At 43.0% G+C, this 20,889-nt stretch overlaps 11 non-coding genes across 11 annotated transcripts; all 11 read left to right on the top strand.

Annotated features, from left to right (window-relative positions):
• Positions 1-2,718: 2,718 nt before the first annotated feature.
• On the top strand, positions 2,719-2,790 carry trnap-ugg (transfer RNA proline (anticodon UGG)). Its single transcript has one exon. It is a non-coding gene; the product is annotated as a tRNA-Pro (tRNA).
• Positions 2,791-4,128: 1,338 nt separating this feature from the next.
• Positions 4,129-4,200, top strand: trnap-ugg (transfer RNA proline (anticodon UGG)). The gene has a single exon. It is a non-coding gene; the product is annotated as a tRNA-Pro (tRNA).
• Positions 4,201-5,537: 1,337 nt separating this feature from the next.
• Positions 5,538-5,609, top strand: trnap-ugg (transfer RNA proline (anticodon UGG)). The gene has a single exon. It is a non-coding gene; the product is annotated as a tRNA-Pro (tRNA).
• Positions 5,610-8,356: 2,747 nt separating this feature from the next.
• Positions 8,357-8,428, top strand: trnap-ugg (transfer RNA proline (anticodon UGG)). The gene has a single exon. It is a non-coding gene; the product is annotated as a tRNA-Pro (tRNA).
• A 2,747-nt stretch (positions 8,429-11,175) lies between these two features.
• trnap-ugg (transfer RNA proline (anticodon UGG)) lies at positions 11,176-11,247 on the top strand. Its single transcript has one exon. It is a non-coding gene; the product is annotated as a tRNA-Pro (tRNA).
• Positions 11,248-12,585: 1,338 nt separating this feature from the next.
• trnap-ugg (transfer RNA proline (anticodon UGG)) lies at positions 12,586-12,657 on the top strand. Its single transcript has one exon. It is a non-coding gene; the product is annotated as a tRNA-Pro (tRNA).
• A 1,338-nt stretch (positions 12,658-13,995) lies between these two features.
• On the top strand, positions 13,996-14,067 carry trnap-ugg (transfer RNA proline (anticodon UGG)). Its single transcript has one exon. It is a non-coding gene; the product is annotated as a tRNA-Pro (tRNA).
• Positions 14,068-15,405: 1,338 nt separating this feature from the next.
• On the top strand, positions 15,406-15,477 carry trnap-ugg (transfer RNA proline (anticodon UGG)). The gene has a single exon. It is a non-coding gene; the product is annotated as a tRNA-Pro (tRNA).
• A 1,338-nt stretch (positions 15,478-16,815) lies between these two features.
• Positions 16,816-16,887, top strand: trnap-ugg (transfer RNA proline (anticodon UGG)). The gene has a single exon. It is a non-coding gene; the product is annotated as a tRNA-Pro (tRNA).
• A 1,338-nt stretch (positions 16,888-18,225) lies between these two features.
• trnap-ugg (transfer RNA proline (anticodon UGG)) lies at positions 18,226-18,297 on the top strand. Its single transcript has one exon. It is a non-coding gene; the product is annotated as a tRNA-Pro (tRNA).
• A 1,338-nt stretch (positions 18,298-19,635) lies between these two features.
• Positions 19,636-19,707, top strand: trnap-ugg (transfer RNA proline (anticodon UGG)). Its single transcript has one exon. It is a non-coding gene; the product is annotated as a tRNA-Pro (tRNA).
• Positions 19,708-20,889: the final 1,182 nt, after the last annotated feature.

The raw sequence follows: 20,889 nt of genomic DNA, 5'->3' as shown, positions 1-20,889 counted from the left end.
TGGCCAGCTCTCTTGCTATCTCTCTCAGAATGACCTTCTTGATCCTAATCAGTCAGGTTTCAAGACTGGGCATTCAACTGAGACTGCTCTTCTCTGTGTCACGGAGGCTCTCCGCACTGCTAAAGCTAACTCTCTCTCCTCTGCTCTCATCCTTCTAGACCTATCTGCTGCCTTTGATACCGTGAACCATCAGATCCTCCTCTCCACCCTCTCCGAGCTGGGCATCTCTGGCACCGCGCACGCTTGGATTGCGTCCTACCTGACAGGTCGCTCCTACCAGGTGGCGTGGCGAGAATCTGTCTCCGCACCACGTGCTCTCACCACTGGTGTCCCCCAGGGCTCTGTTCTTGGCCCACTCCTATTCTCGCTATACACCAAGTCACTTGGCTCTGTCATATCCTCACATGGTCTCTCATATCATTGCTATGCAGATGACACACAATTAATCTTCTCCTTTCCCCCTTCTGACAACCAGGTGGCGAATCGCATCTCTGCATGTCTGGCAGACATATCAGTGTGGATGACGGATCACCACCTCAAGCTGAACCTCGGCAAGACGGAGCTGCTCTTCCTCCCGGGGAAGGACTGCCCGTTCCATGATCTCGCCATCACGGTTGACAACTCCATTGTGTCCTCCTCCCAGAGTGCTAAGAGCCTTGGCGTGATCCTGGACAACACCCTGTCGTTCTCCACCAACATCAAGGCGGTGACCCGATCCTGTAGGTTCATGCTCTACAACATTCGCAGAGTACGACCCTGCCTCACACAGGAAGCGGCGCAGGTCCTAATCCAGGCACTTGTCATCTCCCGTCTGGATTACTGCAACTCGCTGTTGGCTGGGCTCCCTGCCTGTGCCATTAAACCCCTACAACTCATCCAGAACGCCGCAGCCCGTCTGGTGTTCAACCTTCCCAAGTTCTCTCACGTCACCCCGCTCCTCCGCTCTCTCCACTGGCTTCCAGTCGAAGCTCGCATCCGCTACAAGACCATGGTGATTGCCTACGGAGCTGTTAGGGGAACGGCACCTCCGTACCTTCAGGCTCTGATCAGGCCCTACACCCAAACAAGGGCACTCCGTTCATCCACCTCTGGCCTGCTCGCCTCCCTACCTCTGAGGAAGCACAGTTCCCGCTCAGCCCAGTCAAAACTGTTCGCTGCTCTGGCACCCCAATGGTGGAACAAGCTCCCTCACGACGCCAGGACAGCGGAGTCAATCACCACCTTCCGGAGACACCTGAAACCCCACCTCTTCAAGGAATACCTGGGTTAGGATAAGGTAATCCTTCTAACCCCCCCCCCTTAAAAGAGTTAGATGCACTATTGTAAGTGGTTGTTCCACTGGATATTATAGGTGAATGCACCAATTTGTAAGTCGCTCTGGATAAGAGCGTCTGCTAAATGACTAAAATGTAAATGTAAATGTAAATGGTTGCAAACAGCCACCTCTTGGGCGCAGGACGAGGTGGCTGAATGGTTTAGGCGATGGACTGCGTATCTATTGTGATATTCACTAGTTGGCTCAATATCGCACTTCATTTAGAAAACCTGCAAAAACTAAGAGCAAATCTGACTTCCACTAACAAGGACATTGATTCCAATGTAATACACTTGAAATGACACCCAGCCCCTAAACCTAGTGAATATCTCATGCTCTGCATTGGCTGGGAATCGAACCCTGGTCAACTGCTTGGAAGGCAGCTATGCTCACCACTATACCACCAATGCTATGTGAAGCTCGTAAGCAACATGGAGACATCGATTCATATCCTGACCGTCATTTTTGTGGAAAGTGAAAATTCTTTGACCAAACGGATCGTTGGTATAGTTGTACTATTATGGCTTAGGGTGCGAGAGGTCCCTGGTTAAAAAATCTATCATTTTAATCAGTACCTGTTACCTTCAGATTAGTCCCGTGACACTTGTGGAAAACGTAGGGCAAAACGGAGAACATTGTGACAAGTGGGGTCACATTAGTTTGTAGCCCAAAGATTTTGGATTCTACAAACAGATGTTTGCACATAGAGGGTTCCGACTTCAGACGAGTCCCCTGACACTTGTGGGGGACGTAGAGACAAATTGAGAACACCACCGTGTTCGTGAGGGTCTCCCCTTTCCAGGGAGTGGTCATACGATGGTGTAGGTCAAACGGTTCAGATGCTACAGATGTTTTTGTGAGAAGACCGATTATTGGTATGTCTCATGGTTTGACAAACACCGCTCTAGCTCCACCACCATTTATTGCAGATGTGGAGTTGTAACATAAACAGTTACGGAGGCTTGAGACAGATACGACGCGTTTCAATCTCTCTAGTTGAAAACTGATCGATTTGAATGGGTATTTTTTACGTTCGTTTACTTTGATTCACGTACTGATGCATCAATCGACTCAAAATAAATGAGCTCCATTCTTTTTTAAGTTTTATTTTTTCATTTTCTCTTTTAAAATATTAATTGACCTCATTTTGCTCAATATTCATTTGTCAACACCCATCATCAGTTTGCTGTCGCGGCTTAAGAAGACAAAATGTGAAAGACACAGCAGATGAAATACAAAAGATTTGAACTGAAGCCTGGTCAACAGTTTGGAAGACTGCTATGCTCACAAGTATAGCACAAACACTCACATGAGGTTCAATCTATCCAAGCACCATGGACAAGAACAATTGATATCCTCATTGTAATTGCCGCAGAAAGCAAAACAATTTTATTCTTGTCTAAGGCTCGTTGGTCTAGGGGTATGATTCTCGCTTTGGGTGCGAGAGGTCCCGGGTTCAAATCCCGGATGAGCCCTTTTTCAGATCTTTTAACAAGCTCAGACAGGCAGATCTCTGGCCACTGGTTGCAAACAGCCACCTCTTGGGGGCAGGACGAGGTGGCTGAATGGTTTAGGCGATGGACTGCGTATCTATTGTGATATTCACTAGTTGGCTCAATATCGCACTTCATTTAGAAAACCTGCAAAAACTAAGAGCAAATCTGACTTCCACTAACAAGGACATTGATTCCAATGTAATACACTTGAAATGACACCCAGCCCCTAAACCTAGTGAATATCTCATGCTCTGCATTGGCTGGGAATCGAACCCTGGTCAACTGCTTGGAAGGCAGCTATGCTCACCACTATACCACCAATGCTATGTGAAGCTCTTAAGCAACATGGAGACATCGATTCATATCCTGACCGTCATTTTTGTGGAAAGTAAAAATTCTTTGACCAAACGGATCGTTGGTATAGTTGTACTATTATGGCTTAGGGTGCGAGAGGTCCCTGGTTAAAAAATCTATCATTTTAATCAGTACCTGTTACCTTCAGATTAGTCCCGTGACACTTGTGGAAAACGTAGGGCAAAACGGAGAACATTGTGACAAGTGGGGTCACATTAGTTTGTAGCCCAAAGATTTTGGATTCTACAAACAGATGTTTGCACATAGAGGGTTTCGACTTCAGACGAGTCCCCTGACACTTGTGGGGGGCGTAGAGACAAATTGAGAACACCACCGTGTTCGTGAGGGTCTCCCCTTTCCAGGGAGTGGTCATACGATGTTGTAGGTCAAACGGTTCAGATGCTACAGATGTTTTTGTGAGAATACCGATTATTGGTATGTCTCATGGTTTGACAAACACCGCTCTAGCTCCACCACCATTTATTGCAGATGTGGAGTTGTAACATAAACAGTTACGGAGGCTTGAGACAGATACGACGCGTTTCAATCTCTCTAGTTGAAAACTGATCGATTTGAATGGGTATTTTTTACGTTCGTTTACTTTGATTCACGTACTGATGCATCAATCGACTCAAAATAAATGAGCTCCATTCTTTTTTAAGTTTTATTTTTTCATTTTCTCTTTTAAAATATTAATTGACCTCATTTTGCTCAATATTCATTTGTCAACACTCATCATCAGTTTGCTGTCGCGGCTTAAGAAGACAAAATGTGAAAGACACAGCAGATGAAATACAAAAGATTTGAACTGAAGCCTGGTCAACAGTTTGGAAGACTGCTATGCTCACAAGTATAGCACAAACACTCACATGAGGTTCAATCTATCCAAGCACCATGGACAAGAACAATTGATATCCTCATTGTAATTGCCGCAGAAAGCAAAACAATTTTATTCTTGTCTAAGGCTCGTTGGTCTAGGGGTATGATTCTCGCTTTGGGTGCGAGAGGTCCCGGGTTCAAATCCCGGATGAGCCCTTTTTCAGATCTTTTAACAAGCTCAGACAGGCAGATCTCTGGCCACTGGTTGCAAACAGCCACCTCTTGGGCGCAGGACGAGGTGGCTGAATGGTTTAGGCGATGGACTGCGTATCTATTGTGATATTCACTAGTTGGCTCAATATCGCACTTCATTTAGAAAACCTGCAAAAACTAAGAGCAAATCTGACTTCCACGAACAAGGACATTGATTCCAATGTAATAGACTTGAAATGACACCCAGCCCCTGAAACTAGTGAATATCTCATGCTCTGCATTGGCTGGGAATTGAACCCTGGACAACTGCTTGGAAGGCAGCTATGCTCACCACTATACCACCAATGCTATGTGAAGCTCTTAAGCAACATGGAGACATCGATTCATATCCTGACCGTCATTTTTGTGGAAAGTGAAAATTCTTTGACCAAACGGATCGTTGGTATAGTTGTACTATTATGGCTTAGGGTGCGAGAGGTCCCTGGTTAAAAAATCTATCATTTTAATCAGTACCTGTTACCTTCAGATTAGTCCCGTGACACTTGTGGAAAACGTAGGGCAAAACGGAGAACATTGTGACAAGTGGGGTCACATTAGTTTGTAGCCCAAAGATTTTGGATTCTACAAACAGATGTTTGCACATAGAGGGTTTCGACTTCAGACGAGTCCCCTGACACTTGTGGGGGGCGTAGAGACAAATTGAGAACACCACCGTGTTCGTGAGGGTCTCCCCTTTCAGGGAGTGGTCATACGATGTTGTAGGTCAAACGGTTCAGATGCTACAGATGTTTTTGTGAGAATACCGATTATTGGTATGTCTCATGGTTTGACAAACACCGCTCTAGCTCCACCACCATTTATTGCAGATGTGGAGTTGTAACATAAACAGTTACGGAGGCTTGAGACAGATACGACGCGTTTCAATCTCTCTAGTTGAAAACTGATCGATTTGAATGGGTATTTTTTACGTTCGTTTACTTTGATTCACGTACTGATGCATCAATCGACTCAAAATAAATGAGCTCCATTCTTTTTTAAGTTTTATTTTTTCATTTTCTCTTTTAAAATATTAATTGACCTCATTTTGCTCAATATTCATTTGTCAACACTCATCATCAGTTTGCTGTCGCGGCTTAAGAAGACAAAATGTGAAAGACACAGCAGATGAAATACAAAAGATTTGAACTGAAGCCTGGTCAACAGTTTGGAAGACTGCTATGCTCACAAGTATAGCACAAACACTCACATGAGGTTCAATCTATCCAAGCACCATGGACAAGAACAATTGATATCCTCATTGTAATTGCCGCAGAAAGCAAAACAATTTTATTCTTGTCTAAGGCTCGTTGGTCTAGGGGTATGATTCTCGCTTTGGGTGCGAGAGGTCCCGGGTTCAAATCCCGGATGAGCCCTTTTTCAGATCTTTTAACAAGCTCAGACAGGCAGATCTCTGGCCACTGGTTGCAAACAGCCACCTCTTGGGCGCAGGACGAGGTGGCTGAATGGTTTAGGCGATGGACTGCGTATCTATTGTGATATTCACTAGTTGGCTCAATATCGCACTTCATTTAGAAAACCTGCAAAAACTAAGAGCAAATCTGACTTCCACGAACAAGGACATTGATTCCAATGTAATAGACTTGAAATGACACCCAGCCCCTGAAACTAGTGAATATCTCATGCTCTGCATTGGCTGGGAATTGAACCCTGGACAACTGCTTGGAAGGCAGCTATGCTCACCACTATACCACCAATGCTATGTGAAGCTCTTAAGCAACATGGAGACATCGATTCATATCCTGACCGTCATTTTTGTGGAAAGTGAAAATTCTTTGACCAAACGGATCGTTGGTATAGTTGTACTATTATGGCTTAGGGTGCGAGAGGTCCCTGGTTAAAAAATCTATCATTTTAATCAGTACCTGTTACCTTCAGATTAGTCCCGTGACACTTGTGGAAAACGTAGGGCAAAACGGAGAACATTGTGACAAGTGGGGTCACATTAGTTTGTAGCCCAAAGATTTTGGATTCTACAAACAGATGTTTGCACATAGAGGGTTTCGACTTCAGACGAGTCCCCTGACACTTGTGGGGGGCGTAGAGACAAATTGAGAACACCACCGTGTTCGTGAGGGTCTCCCCTTTCAGGGAGTGGTCATACGATGTTGTAGGTCAAACGGTTCAGATGCTACAGATGTTTTTGTGAGAATACCGATTATTGGTATGTCTCATGGTTTGACAAACACCGCTCTAGCTCCACCACCATTTATTGCAGATGTGGAGTTGTAACATAAACAGTTACGGAGGCTTGAGACAGATACGACGCGTTTCAATCTCTCTAGTTGAAAACTGATCGATTTGAATGGGTATTTTTTACGTTCGTTTACTTTGATTCACGTACTGATGCATCAATCGACTCAAAATAAATGAGCTCCATTCTTTTTTAAGTTTTATTTTTTCATTTTCTCTTTTAAAATATTAATTGACCTCATTTTGCTCAATATTCATTTGTCAACACTCATCATCAGTTTGCTGTCGCGGCTTAAGAAGACAAAATGTGAAAGACACAGCAGATGAAATACAAAAGATTTGAACTGAAGCCTGGTCAACAGTTTGGAAGACTGCTATGCTCACAAGTATAGCACAAACACTCACATGAGGTTCAATCTATCCAAGCACCATGGACAAGAACAATTGATATCCTCATTGTAATTGCCGCAGAAAGCAAAACAATTTTATTCTTGTCTAAGGCTCGTTGGTCTAGGGGTATGATTCTCGCTTTGGGTGCGAGAGGTCCCGGGTTGAAATCCCGGATGAGCCCTTTTGCAGATCTTTTAACAAGCTCAGACAGGCAGATCTCTGGCCACTGGTTGCAAACAGCCACCTCTTGGGCGCAGGACGAGGTGGCTGAATGGTTTAGGCGATGGACTGCGTATCTATTGTGATATTCACTAGTTGGCTCAATATCGCACTTCATTTAGAAAACCTGCAAAAACTAAGAGCAAATCTGACTTCCACTAACAAGGACATTGATTCCAATGTAATACACTTGAAATGACACCCAGCCCCTAAACCTAGTGAATATCTCATGCTCTGCATTGGCTGGGAATCGAACCCTGGTCAACTGCTTGGAAGGCAGCTATGCTCACCACTATACCACCAATGCTATGTGAAGCTCGTAAGCAACATGGAGACATCGATTCATATCCTGACAGTCATTTTTGTGGAAAGTGAAAATTCTTTGACCAAACGGATCGTTGGTATAGTTGTACTATTATGGCTTAGGGTGCGAGAGGTCCCTGGTTAAAAAATCTATCATTTTAATCAGTACCTGTTACCTTCAGATTAGTCCCGTGACACTTGTGGAAAACGTAGGGCAAAACGGAGAACATTGTGACAAGTGGGGTCACATTAGTTTGTAGCCCAAAGATTTTGGATTCTACAAACAGATGTTTGCACATAGAGGGTTTCGACTTCAGACGAGTCCCCTGACACTTGTGGGGGGCGTAGAGACAAATTGAGAACACCACCGTGTTCGCGAGGGTCTCCCCTTTCCAGGGAGTGGTCATACGATGTTGTAGGTCAAACGGTTCAGATGCTACAGATGTTTTTGTGAGAATACCGATTATTGGTATGTCTCATGGTTTGACAAACACCGCTCTAGCTCCACCACCATTTATTGCAGATGTGGAGTTGTAACATAAACAGTTACGGAGGCTTGAGACAGATACGACGCGTTTCAATCTCTCTAGTTGAAAACTGATCGATTTGAATGGGTATTTTTTACGTTCGTTTACTTTGATTCACGTACTGATGCATCAATCGACTCAAAATAAATGAGCTCCATTCTTTTTTAAGTTTTATTTTTTCATTTTCTCTTTTAAAATATTAATTGACCTCATTTTGCTCAATATTCATTTGTCAACACTCATCATCAGTTTGCTGTCGCGGCTTAAGAAGACAGAATGTGAAAGACACAGCAGATGAAATACAGAAGATTTGAACTGAAGCCTGGTCAACAGTTTGGAAGACTGCTATGCTCACAAGTATAGCACAAACACTCACATGAGGTTCAATCTATCCAAGCACCATGGACAAGAACAATTGATATCCTCATTGTAATTGCCGCAGAAAGCAAAACAATTTTATTCTTGTCTAAGGCTCGTTGGTCTAGGGGTATGATTCTCGCTTTGGGTGCGAGAGGTCCCGGGTTCAAATCCCGGATGAGCCCTTTTTCAGATCTTTTAACAAGCTCAGACAGGCAGATCTCTGGCCACTGGTTGCAAACAGCCACCTCTTGGGCGCAGGACGAGGTGGCTGAATGGTTTAGGCGATGGACTGCGTATCTATTGTGATATTCACTAGTTGGCTCAATATCGCACTTCATTTAGAAAACCTGCAAAAACTAAGAGCAAATCTGACTTCCACTAACAAGGACACTGATTGCAATGTAATACACTTGAAATGACACCCAGCCCCTAAAACTAGTGAATATCTCATGCTCTGCATTGGCTGGGAATCGAACCCTGGTCAACTGCTTGGAAGGCAGCTATGCTCACCACTATACCACCAATGCTATGTGAAGCTCTTAAGCAACATGGAGACATCGATTCATATCCTGACAGTCATTTTTGTGGAAAGTGAAAATTCTTTGACCAAACGGATCGTTGGTATAGTTGTACTATTATGGCTTAGGGTGCGAGAGGTCCCTGGTTAAAAAATCTATCATTTTAATCAGTACCTGTTACCTTCAGATTAGTCCCGTGACACTTGTGGAAAACGTAGGGCAAAACGGAGAACATTGTGACAAGTGGGGTCACATTAGTTTGTAGCCCAAAGATTTTGGATTCTACAAACAGATGTTTGCACATAGAGGGTTTCGACTTCAGACGAGTCCCCTGACACTTGTGGGGGGCGTAGAGACAAATTGAGAACACCACCGTGTTCGTGAGGGTCTCCCCTTTCAGGGAGTGGTCATACGATGTTGTAGGTCAAACGGTTCAGATGCTACAGATGTTTTTGTGAGAATACCGATTATTGGTATGTCTCATGGTTTGACAAACACCGCTCTAGCTCCACCACCATTTATTGCAGATGTGGAGTTGTAACATAAACAGTTACGGAGGCTTGAGACAGATACGACGCGTTTCAATCTCTCTAGTTGAAAACTGATCGATTTGAATGGGTATTTTTTACGTTCGTTTACTTTGATTCACGTACTGATGCATCAATCGACTCAAAATAAATGAGCTCCATTCTTTTTTAAGTTTTATTTTTTCATTTTCTCTTTTAAAATATTAATTGACCTCATTTTGCTCAATATTCATTTGTCAACACTCATCATCAGTTTGCTGTCGCGGCTTAAGAAGACAAAATGTGAAAGACACAGCAGATGAAATACAAAAGATTTGAACTGAAGCCTGGTCAACAGTTTGGAAGACTGCTATGCTCACAAGTATAGCACAAACACTCACATGAGGTTCAATCTATCCAAGCACCATGGACAAGAACAATTGATATCCTCATTGTAATTGCCGCAGAAAGCAAAACAATTTTATTCTTGTCTAAGGCTCGTTGGTCTAGGGGTATGATTCTCGCTTTGGGTGCGAGAGGTCCCGGGTTGAAATCCCGGATGAGCCCTTTTGCAGATCTTTTAACAAGCTCAGACAGGCAGATCTCTGGCCACTGGTTGCAAACAGCCACCTCTTGGGCGCAGGACGAGGTGGCTGAATGGTTTAGGCGATGGACTGCGTATCTATTGTGATATTCACTAGTTGGCTCAATATCGCACTTCATTTAGAAAACCTGCAAAAACTAAGAGCAAATCTGACTTCCACTAACAAGGACATTGATTCCAATGTAATACACTTGAAATGACACCCAGCCCCTAAACCTAGTGAATATCTCATGCTCTGCATTGGCTGGGAATCGAACCCTGGTCAACTGCTTGGAAGGCAGCTATGCTCACCACTATACCACCAATGCTATGTGAAGCTCGTAAGCAACATGGAGACATCGATTCATATCCTGACCGTCATTTTTGTGGAAAGTGAAAATTCTTTGACCAAACGGATCGTTGGTATAGTTGTACTATTATGGCTTAGGGTGCGAGAGGTCCCTGGTTAAAAAATCTATCATTTTAATCAGTACCTGTTACCTTCAGATTAGTCCCGTGACACTTGTGGAAAACGTAGGGCAAAACGGAGAACATTGTGACAAGTGGGGTCACATTAGTTTGTAGCCCAAAGATTTTGGATTCTACAAACAGATGTTTGCACATAGAGGGTTCCGACTTCAGACGAGTCCCCTGACACTTGTGGGGGACGTAGAGACAAATTGAGAACACCACCGTGTTCGTGAGGGTCTCCCCTTTCTAGGGAGTGGTCATACGATGGTGTAGGTCAAACGGTTCAGATGCTACAGATGTTTTTGTGAGAATACCGATTATTGGTATGTCTCATGGTTTGACAAACACCGCTCTAGCTCCACCACCATTTATTGCAGATGTGGAGTTGTAACATAAACAGTTACGGAGGCTTGAGACAGATACGACGCGTTTCAATCTCTCTAGTTGAAAACTGATCGATTTGAATGGGTATTTTTTACGTTCGTTTACTTTGATTCACGTACTGATGCATCAATCGACTCAAAATAAATGAGCTCCATTCTTTTTTAAGTTTTATTTTTTCATTTTCTCTTTTAAAATATTAATTGACCTCATTTTGCTCAATATTCATTTGTCAACACTCATCATCAGTTTGCTGTCGCGGCTTAAGAAGACAGAATGTGAAAGACACAGCAGATGAAATACAGAAGATTTGAACTGAAGCCTGGTCAACAGTTTGGAAGACTGCTATGCTCACAAGTATAGCACAAACACTCACATGAGGTTCAATCTATCCAAGCACCATGGACAAGAACAATTGATATCCTCATTGTAATTGCCGCAGAAAGCAAAACAATTTTATTCTTGTCTAAGGCTCGTTGGTCTAGGGGTATGATTCTCGCTTTGGGTGCGAGAGGTCCCGGGTTCAAATCCCGGATGAGCCCTTTTTCAGATCTTTTAACAAGCTCAGACAGGCAGATCTCTGGCCACTGGTTGCAAACAGCCACCTCTTGGGCGCAGGACGAGGTGGCTGAATGGTTTAGGCGATGGACTGCGTATCTATTGTGATATTCACTAGTTGGCTCAATATCGCACTTCATTTAGAAAACCTGCAAAAACTAAGAGCAAATCTGACTTCCACTAACAAGGACACTGATTGCAATGTAATACACTTGAAATGACACCCAGCCCCTAAAACTAGTGAATATCTCATGCTCTGCATTGGCTGGGAATCGAACCCTGGTCAACTGCTTGGAAGGCAGCTATGCTCACCACTATACCACCAATGCTATGTGAAGCTCTTAAGCAACATGGAGACATCGATTCATATCCTGACAGTCATTTTTGTGGAAAGTGAAAATTCTTTGACCAAACGGATCGTTGGTATAGTTGTACTATTATGGCTTAGGGTGCGAGAGGTCCCTGGTTAAAAAATCTATCATTTTAATCAGTACCTGTTACCTTCAGATTAGTCCCGTGACACTTGTGGAAAACGTAGGGCAAAACGGAGAACATTGTGACAAGTGGGGTCACATTAGTTTGTAGCCCAAAGATTTTGGATTCTACAAACAGATGTTTGCACATAGAGGGTTTCGACTTCAGACGAGTCCCCTGACACTTGTGGGGGGCGTAGAGACAAATTGAGAACACCACCGTGTTCGCGAGGGTCTCCCCTTTCCAGGGAGTGGTCATACGATGTTGTAGGTCAAACGGTTCAGATGCTACAGATGTTTTTGTGAGAATACCGATTATTGGTATGTCTCATGGTTTGACAAACACCGCTCTAGCTCCACCACCATTTATTGCAGATGTGGAGTTGTAACATAAACAGTTACGGAGGCTTGAGACAGATACGACGCGTTTCAATCTCTCTAGTTGAAAACTGATCGATTTGAATGGGTATTTTTTACGTTCGTTTACTTTGATTCACGTACTGATGCATCAATCGACTCAAAATAAATGAGCTCCATTCTTTTTTAAGTTTTATTTTTTCATTTTCTCTTTTAAAATATTAATTGACCTCATTTTGCTCAATATTCATTTGTCAACACTCATCATCAGTTTGCTGTCGCGGCTTAAGAAGACAGAATGTGAAAGACACAGCAGATGAAATACAGAAGATTTGAACTGAAGCCTGGTCAACAGTTTGGAAGACTGCTATGCTCACAAGTATAGCACAAACACTCACATGAGGTTCAATCTATCCAAGCACCATGGACAAGAACAATTGATATCCTCATTGTAATTGCCGCAGAAAGCAAAACAATTTTATTCTTGTCTAAGGCTCGTTGGTCTAGGGGTATGATTCTCGCTTTGGGTGCGAGAGGTCCCGGGTTCAAATCCCGGATGAGCCCTTTTTCAGATCTTTTAACAAGCTCAGACAGGCAGATCTCTGGCCACTGGTTGCAAACAGCCACCTCTTGGGCGCAGGACGAGGTGGCTGAATGGTTTAGGCGATGGACTGCGTATCTATTGTGATATTCACTAGTTGGCTCAATATCGCACTTCATTTAGAAAACCTGCAAAAACTAAGAGCAAATCTGACTTCCACTAACAAGGACACTGATTGCAATGTAATACACTTGAAATGACACCCAGCCCCTAAAACTAGTGAATATCTCATGCTCTGCATTGGCTGGGAATCGAACCCTGGTCAACTGCTTGGAAGGCAGCTATGCTCACCACTATACCACCAATGCTATGTGAAGCTCTTAAGCAACATGGAGACATCGATTCATATCCTGACAGTCATTTTTGTGGAAAGTGAAAATTCTTTGACCAAACGGATCGTTGGTATAGTTGTACTATTATGGCTTAGGGTGCGAGAGGTCCCTGGTTAAAAAATCTATCATTTTAATCAGTACCTGTTACCTTCAGATTAGTCCCGTGACACTTGTGGAAAACGTAGGGCAAAACGGAGAACATTGTGACAAGTGGGGTCACATTAGTTTGTAGCCCAAAGATTTTGGATTTTACAAACAGATGTTTGCACATAGAGGGTTTCGACTTCAGACGAGTCCCCTGACACTTGTGGGGGGCGTAGAGACAAATTGAGAACACCACCGTGTTCGCGAGGGTCTCCCCTTTCCAGGGAGTGGTCATACGATGTTGTAGGTCAAACGGTTCAGATGCTACAGATGTTTTTGTGAGAATACCGATTATTGGTATGTCTCATGGTTTGACAAACACCGCTCTAGCTCCACCACCATTTATTGCAGATGTGGAGTTGTAACATAAACAGTTACGGAGGCTTGAGACAGATACGACGCGTTTCAATCTCTCTAGTTGAAAACTGATCGATTTGAATGGGTATTTTTTACGTTCGTTTACTTTGATTCACGTACTGATGCATCAATCGACTCAAAATAAATGAGCTCCATTCTTTTTTAAGTTTTATTTTTTCATTTTCTCTTTTAAAATATTAATTGACCTCATTTTGCTCAATATTCATTTGTCAACACTCATCATCAGTTTGCTGTCGCGGCTTAAGAAGACAGAATGTGAAAGACACAGCAGATGAAATACAGAAGATTTGAACTGAAGCCTGGTCAACAGTTTGGAAGACTGCTATGCTCACAAGTATAGCACAAACACTCACATGAGGTTCAATCTATCCAAGCACCATGGACAAGAACAATTGATATCCTCATTGTAATTGCCGCAGAAAGCAAAACAATTTTATTCTTGTCTAAGGCTCGTTGGTCTAGGGGTATGATTCTCGCTTTGGGTGCGAGAGGTCCCGGGTTCAAATCCCGGATGAGCCCTTTTTCAGATCTTTTAACAAGCTCAGACAGGCAGATCTCTGGCCACTGGTTGCAAACAGCCACCTCTTGGGCGCAGGACGAGGTGGCTGAATGGTTTAGGCGATGGACTGCGTATCTATTGTGATATTCACTAGTTGGCTCAATATCGCACTTCATTTAGAAAACCTGCAAAAACTAAGAGCAAATCTGACTTCCACTAACAAGGACACTGATTGCAATGTAATACACTTGAAATGACACCCAGCCCCTAAAACTAGTGAATATCTCATGCTCTGCATTGGCTGGGAATCGAACCCTGGTCAACTGCTTGGAAGGCAGCTATGCTCACCACTATACCACCAATGCTATGTGAAGCTCTTAAGCAACATGGAGACATCGATTCATATCCTGACAGTCATTTTTGTGGAAAGTGAAAATTCTTTGACCAAACGGATCGTTGGTATAGTTGTACTATTATGGCTTAGGGTGCGAGAGGTCCCTGGTTAAAAAATCTATCATTTTAATCAGTACCTGTTACCTTCAGATTAGTCCCGTGACACTTGTGGAAAACGTAGGGCAAAACGGAGAACATTGTGACAAGTGGGGTCACATTAGTTTGTAGCCCAAAGATTTTGGATTTTACAAACAGATGTTTGCACATAGAGGGTTTCGACTTCAGACGAGTCCCCTGACACTTGTGGGGGGCGTAGAGACAAATTGAGAACACCACCGTGTTCGCGAGGGTCTCCCCTTTCCAGGGAGTGGTCATACGATGTTGTAGGTCAAACGGTTCAGATGCTACAGATGTTTTTGTGAGAATACCGATTATTGGTATGTCTCATGGTTTGACAAACACCGCTCTAGCTCCACCACCATTTATTGCAGATGTGGAGTTGTAACATAAACAGTTACGGAGGCTTGAGACAGATACGACGCGTTTCAATCTCTCTAGTTGAAAACTGATCGATTTGAATGGGTATTTTTTACGTTCGTTTACTTTGATTCACGTACTGATGCATCAATCGACTCAAAATAAATGAGCTCCATTCTTTTTTAAGTTTTATTTTTTCATTTTCTCTTTTAAAATATTAATTGACCTCATTTTGCTCAATATTCATTTGTCAACACTCATCATCAGTTTGCTGTCGCGGCTTAAGAAGACAGAATGTGAAAGACACAGCAGATGAAATACAGAAGATTTGAACTGAAGCCTGGTCAACAGTTTGGAAGACTGCTATGCTCACAAGTATAGCACAAACACTCACATGAGGTTCAATCTATCCAAGCACCATGGACAAGAACAATTGATATCCTCATTGTAATTGCCGCAGAAAGCAAAACAATTTTATTCTTGTCTAAGGCTCGTTGGTCTAGGGGTATGATTCTCGCTTTGGGTGCGAGAGGTCCCGGGTTCAAATCCCGGATGAGCCCTTTTTCAGATCTTTTAACAAGCTCAGACAGGCAGATCTCTGGCCACTGGTTGCAAACAGCCACCTCTTGGGCGCAGGACGAGGTGGCTGAATGGTTTAGGCGATGGACTGCGTATCTATTGTGATATTCACTAGTTGGCTCAATATCGCACTTCATTTAGAAAACCTGCAAAAACTAAGAGCAAATCTGACTTCCACTAACAAGGACACTGATTGCAATGTAATACACTTGAAATGACACCCAGCCCCTAAAACTAGTGAATATCTCATGCTCTGCATTGGCTGGGAATCGAACCCTGGTCAACTGCTTGGAAGGCAGCTATGCTCACCACTATACCACCAATGCTATGTGAAGCTCTTAAGCAACATGGAGACATCGATTCATATCCTGACAGTCATTTTTGTGGAAAGTGAAAATTCTTTGACCAAACGGATCGTTGGTATAGTTGTACTATTATGGCTTAGGGTGCGAGAGGTCCCTGGTTAAAAAATCTATCATTTTAATCAGTACCTGTTACCTTCAGATTAGTCCCGTGACACTTGTGGAAAACGTAGGGCAAAACGGAGAACATTGTGACAAGTGGGGTCACATTAGTTTGTAGCCCAAAGATTTTGGATTCTACAAACAGATGTTTGCACATAGAGGGTTTCGACTTCAGACGAGTCCCCTGACACTTGTGGGGGGCGTAGAGACAAATTGAGAACACCACCGTGTTCGCGAGGGTCTCCCCTTTCCAGGGAGTGGTCATACGATGTTGTAGGTCAAACGGTTCAGATGCTACAGATGTTTTTGTGAGAATACCGATTATTGGTATGTCTCATGGTTTGACAAACACCGCTCTAGCTCCACCACCATTTATTGCAGATGTGGAGTTGTAACATAAACAGTTACGGAGGCTTGAGACAGATACGACGCGTTTCAATCTCTCTAGTTGAAAACTGATCGATTTGAATGGGTATTTTTTACGTTCGTTTACTTTGATTCACGTACTGATGCATCAATCGACTCAAAATAAATGAGCTCCATTCTTTTTTAAGTTTTATTTTTTCATTTTCTCTTTTAAAATATTAATTGACCTCATTTTGCTCAATATTCATTTGTCAACACTCATCATCAGTTTGCTGTCGCGGCTTAAGAAGACAGAATGTGAAAGACACAGCAGATGAAATACAGAAGATTTGAACTGAAGCCTGGTCAACAGTTTGGAAGACTGCTATGCTCACAAGTATAGCACAAACACTCACATGAGGTTCAATCTATCCAAGCACCATGGACAAGAACAATTGATATCCTCATTGTAATTGCCGCAGAAAGCAAAACAATTTTATTCTTGTCTAAGGCTCGTTGGTCTAGGGGTATGATTCTCGCTTTGGGTGCGAGAGGTCCCGGGTTCAAATCCCGGATGAGCCCTTTTTCAGATCTTTTAACAAGCTCAGACAGGCAGATCTCTGGCCACTGGTTGCAAACAGCCACCTCTTGGGCGCAGGACGAGGTGGCTGAATGGTTTAGGCGATGGACTGCGTATCTATTGTGATATTCACTAGTTGGCTCAATATCGCACTTCATTTAGAAAACCTGCAAAAACTAAGAGCAAATCTGACTTCCACTAACAAGGACACTGATTGCAATGTAATACACTTGAAATGACACCCAGCCCCTAAAACTAGTGAATATCTCATGCTCTGCATTGGCTGGGAATCGAACCCTGGTCAACTGCTTGGAAGGCAGCTATGCTCACCACTATACCACCAATGCTATGTGAAGCTCTTAAGCAACATGGAGACATCGATTCATATCCTGACAGTCATTTTTGTGGAAAGTGAAAATTCTTTGACCAAACGGATCGTTGGTATAGTTGTACTATTATGGCTTAGGGTGCGAGAGGTCCCTGGTTAAAAAATCTATCATTTTAATCAGTACCTGTTACCTTCAGATTAGTCCCGTGACACTTGTGGAAAACGTAGGGCAAAACGGAGAACATTGTGACAAGTGGGGTCACATTAGTTTGTAGCCCAAAGATTTTGGATTTTACAAACAGATGTTTGCACATAGAGGGTTTCGACTTCAGACGAGTCCCCTGACACTTGTGGGGGGCGTAGAGACAAATTGAGAACACCACCGTGTTCGCGAGGGTCTCCCCTTTCCAGGGAGTGGTCATACGATGTTGTAGGTCAAACGGTTCAGATGCTACAGATGTTTTTGTGAGAATACCGATTATTGGTATGTCTCATGGTTTGACAAACACCGCTCTAGCTCCACCACCATTTATTGCAGATGTGGAGTTGTAACATAAACAGTTACGGAGGCTTGAGACAGATACGACACGTTTCAATCTCTCTAGTTGAAAACTGATCGATTTGAATGGGTATTTTTTACGTTCGTTTACTTTGATTCACGTACTGATGCATCAATCGACTCAAAATAAATGAGCTCCATTCTTTTTTAAGTTTTATTTTTTCATTTTCTCTTTTAAAATATTAATTGACCTCATTTTGCTCAATATTCATTTGTCAACACTCATCATCAGTTTGCTGTCGCGGCTTAAGAAGACAGAATGTGAAAGACACAGCAGATGAAATACAGAAGATTTGAACTGAAGCCTGGTCAACAGTTTGGAAGACTGCTATGCTCACAAGTATAGCACAAACACTCACATGAGGTTCAATCTATCCAAGCACCATGGACAAGAACAATTGATATCCTCATTGTAATTGCCGCAGAAAGCAAAACAATTTTATTCTTGTCTAAGGCTCGTTGGTCTAGGGGTATGATTCTCGCTTTGGGTGCGAGAGGTCCCGGGTTCAAATCCCGGATGAGCCCTTTTTCAGATCTTTTAACAAGCTCAGACAGGCAGATCTCTGGCCACTGGTTGCAAACAGCCACCTCTTGGGCGCAGGACGAGGTGGCTGAATGGTTTAGGCGATGGACTGCGTATCTATTGTGATATTCACTAGTTGGCTCAATATCGCACTTCATTTAGAAAACCTGCAAAAACTAAGAGCAAAACTGACTTCCACTAACAAGGACACTGATTGCAATGTAATACACTTGAAATGACACCCAGCCCCTAAAACTAGTGAATATCTCATGCTCTGCATTGGCTGGGAATCGAACCCTGGTCAACTGCTTGGAAGGCAGCTATGCTCACCACTATACCACCAATGCTATGTGAAGCTTTTAAGCAACATGGAGACATCGATTCATATCCTGACAGTCATTTTTGTGGAAAGTGAAAATTCTTTGACCAAACGGATCGTTGGTATAGTTGTACTATTATGGCTTAGGGTGCGAGAGGTCCCTGGTTAAAAAATCTATCATTTTAATCAGTACCTGTTACCTTCAGATTAGTCCCGTGACACTTGTGGAAAACGTAGGGCAAAACGGAGAACATTGTGACAAGTGGGGTCACATTAGTTTGTAGCCCAAAGATTTTGGATTCTACAAACAGATGTTTGCACATAGAGGGTTTCGACTTCAGACGAGTCCCCTGACACTTGTGGGGGGCGTAGAGACAAATTGAGAACACCACCGTGTTCGCGAGGGTCTCCCCTTTCCAGGGAGTGGTCATACGATGTTGTAGGTCAAACGGTTCAGATGCTACAGATGTTTTTGTGAGAATACCGATTATTGGTATGTCTCATGGTTTGACAAACACCGCTCTAGCTCCACCACCATTTATTGCAGATGTGGAGTTGTAACATAAACAGTTACGGAGGCTTGAGACAGATACGACGCGTTTCAATCTCTCTAGTTGAAAACTGATCGATTTGAATGGGTATTTTTTACGTTCGTTTACTTTGATTCACGTACTGATGCATCAATCGACTCAAAATAAATGAGCTCCATTCTTTTTTAAGTTTTATTTTTTCATTTTATCTTTTAAAATATTAATTGACCTCATTTTGCTCAATATTCATTTGTCAACACTCATCATCAGTTTGCTGTCGCGGCTTAAGAAGACAGAATGTGAAAGACACAGCAGATGAAATACAGAAGATTTGAACTGAAGCCTGGTCAACAGTTTGGAAGACTGCTATGCTCACAAGTATAGCACAAACACTCACATGAGGTTCAATCTATCCAAGCACCATGGACAAGAACAATTGATATCCTCATTGTAATTGCCGCAGAAAGCAAAACAATTTTATTCTTGTCTAAGGCTCGTTGGTCTAGGGGTATGATTCTCGCTTTGGGTGCGAGAGGTCCCGGGTTCAAATCCCGGATGAGCCCTTTTTCAGATCTTTTAACAAGCTCAGACAGGCAGATCTCTGGCCACTGGTTGCAAACAGCCACCTCTTGGGCGCAGGACGAGGTGGCTGAATGGTTTAGGCGATGGACTGCGTATCTATTGTGATATTCACTAGTTGGCTCAATATCGCACTTCATTTAGAAAACCTGCAAAAACTAAGAGCAAATCTGACTTCCACTAACAAGGACACTGATTGCAATGTAATACACTTGAAATGACACCCAGCCCCTAAAACTAGTGAATATCTCATGCTCTGCATTGGCTGGGAATCGAACCCTGGTCAACTGCTTGGAAGGCAGCTATGCTCACCACTATACCACCAATGCTATGTGAAGCTCTTAAGCAACATGGAGACATCGATTCATATCCTGACAGTCATTTTTGTGGAAAGTGAAAATTCTTTGACCAAACGGATCGTTGGTATAGTTGTACTATTATGGCTTAGGGTGCGAGAGGTCCCTGGTTAAAAAATCTATCATTTTAATCAGTACCTGTTACCTTCAGATTAGTCCCGTGACACTTGTGGAAAACGTAGGGCAAAACGGAGAACATTGTGACAAGTGGGGTCACATTAGTTTGTAGCCCAAAGATTTTGGATTTTACAAACAGATGTTTGCACATAGAGGGTTTCGACTTCAGACGAGTCCCCTGACACTTGTGGGGGGCGTAGAGACAAATTGAGAACACCACCGTGTTCGCGAGGGTCTCCCCTTTCCAGGGAGTGGTCATACGATGTTGTAGGTCAAACGGTTCAGATGCTACAGATGTTTTTGTGAGAATACCGATTATTGGTATGTCTCATGGTTTGACAAACACCGCTCTAGCTCCACCACCATTTATTGCAGATGTGGAGTTGTAACATAAACAGTTACGGAGGCTTGAGACAGATACGACACGTTTCAATCTCTCTAGTTGAAAACTGATCGATTTGAATGGGTATTTTTTACGTTCGTTTACTTTGATTCACGTACTGATGCATCAATCGACTCAAAATAAATGAGCTCCATTCTTTTTTAAGTTTTATTTTTTCATTTTCTCTTTTAAAATATTAATTGACCTCATTTTGCTCAATATTCATTTGTCAACACTCATCATCAGTTTGCTGTCGCGGCTTAAGAAGACAGAATGTGAAAGACACAGCAGATGAAATACAGAAGATTTGA

The sequence above is a fragment of the Salmo salar genome, unplaced genomic scaffold, assembly GCF_965601325.2.
Source record: "Salmo salar unplaced genomic scaffold, fSalSal1 ptg000588l, whole genome shotgun sequence".
Taxonomy (NCBI): Eukaryota; Metazoa; Chordata; class Actinopteri; order Salmoniformes; family Salmonidae; genus Salmo; species Salmo salar.
This window is presented reverse-complemented; position numbering and strand designations above follow the sequence as displayed.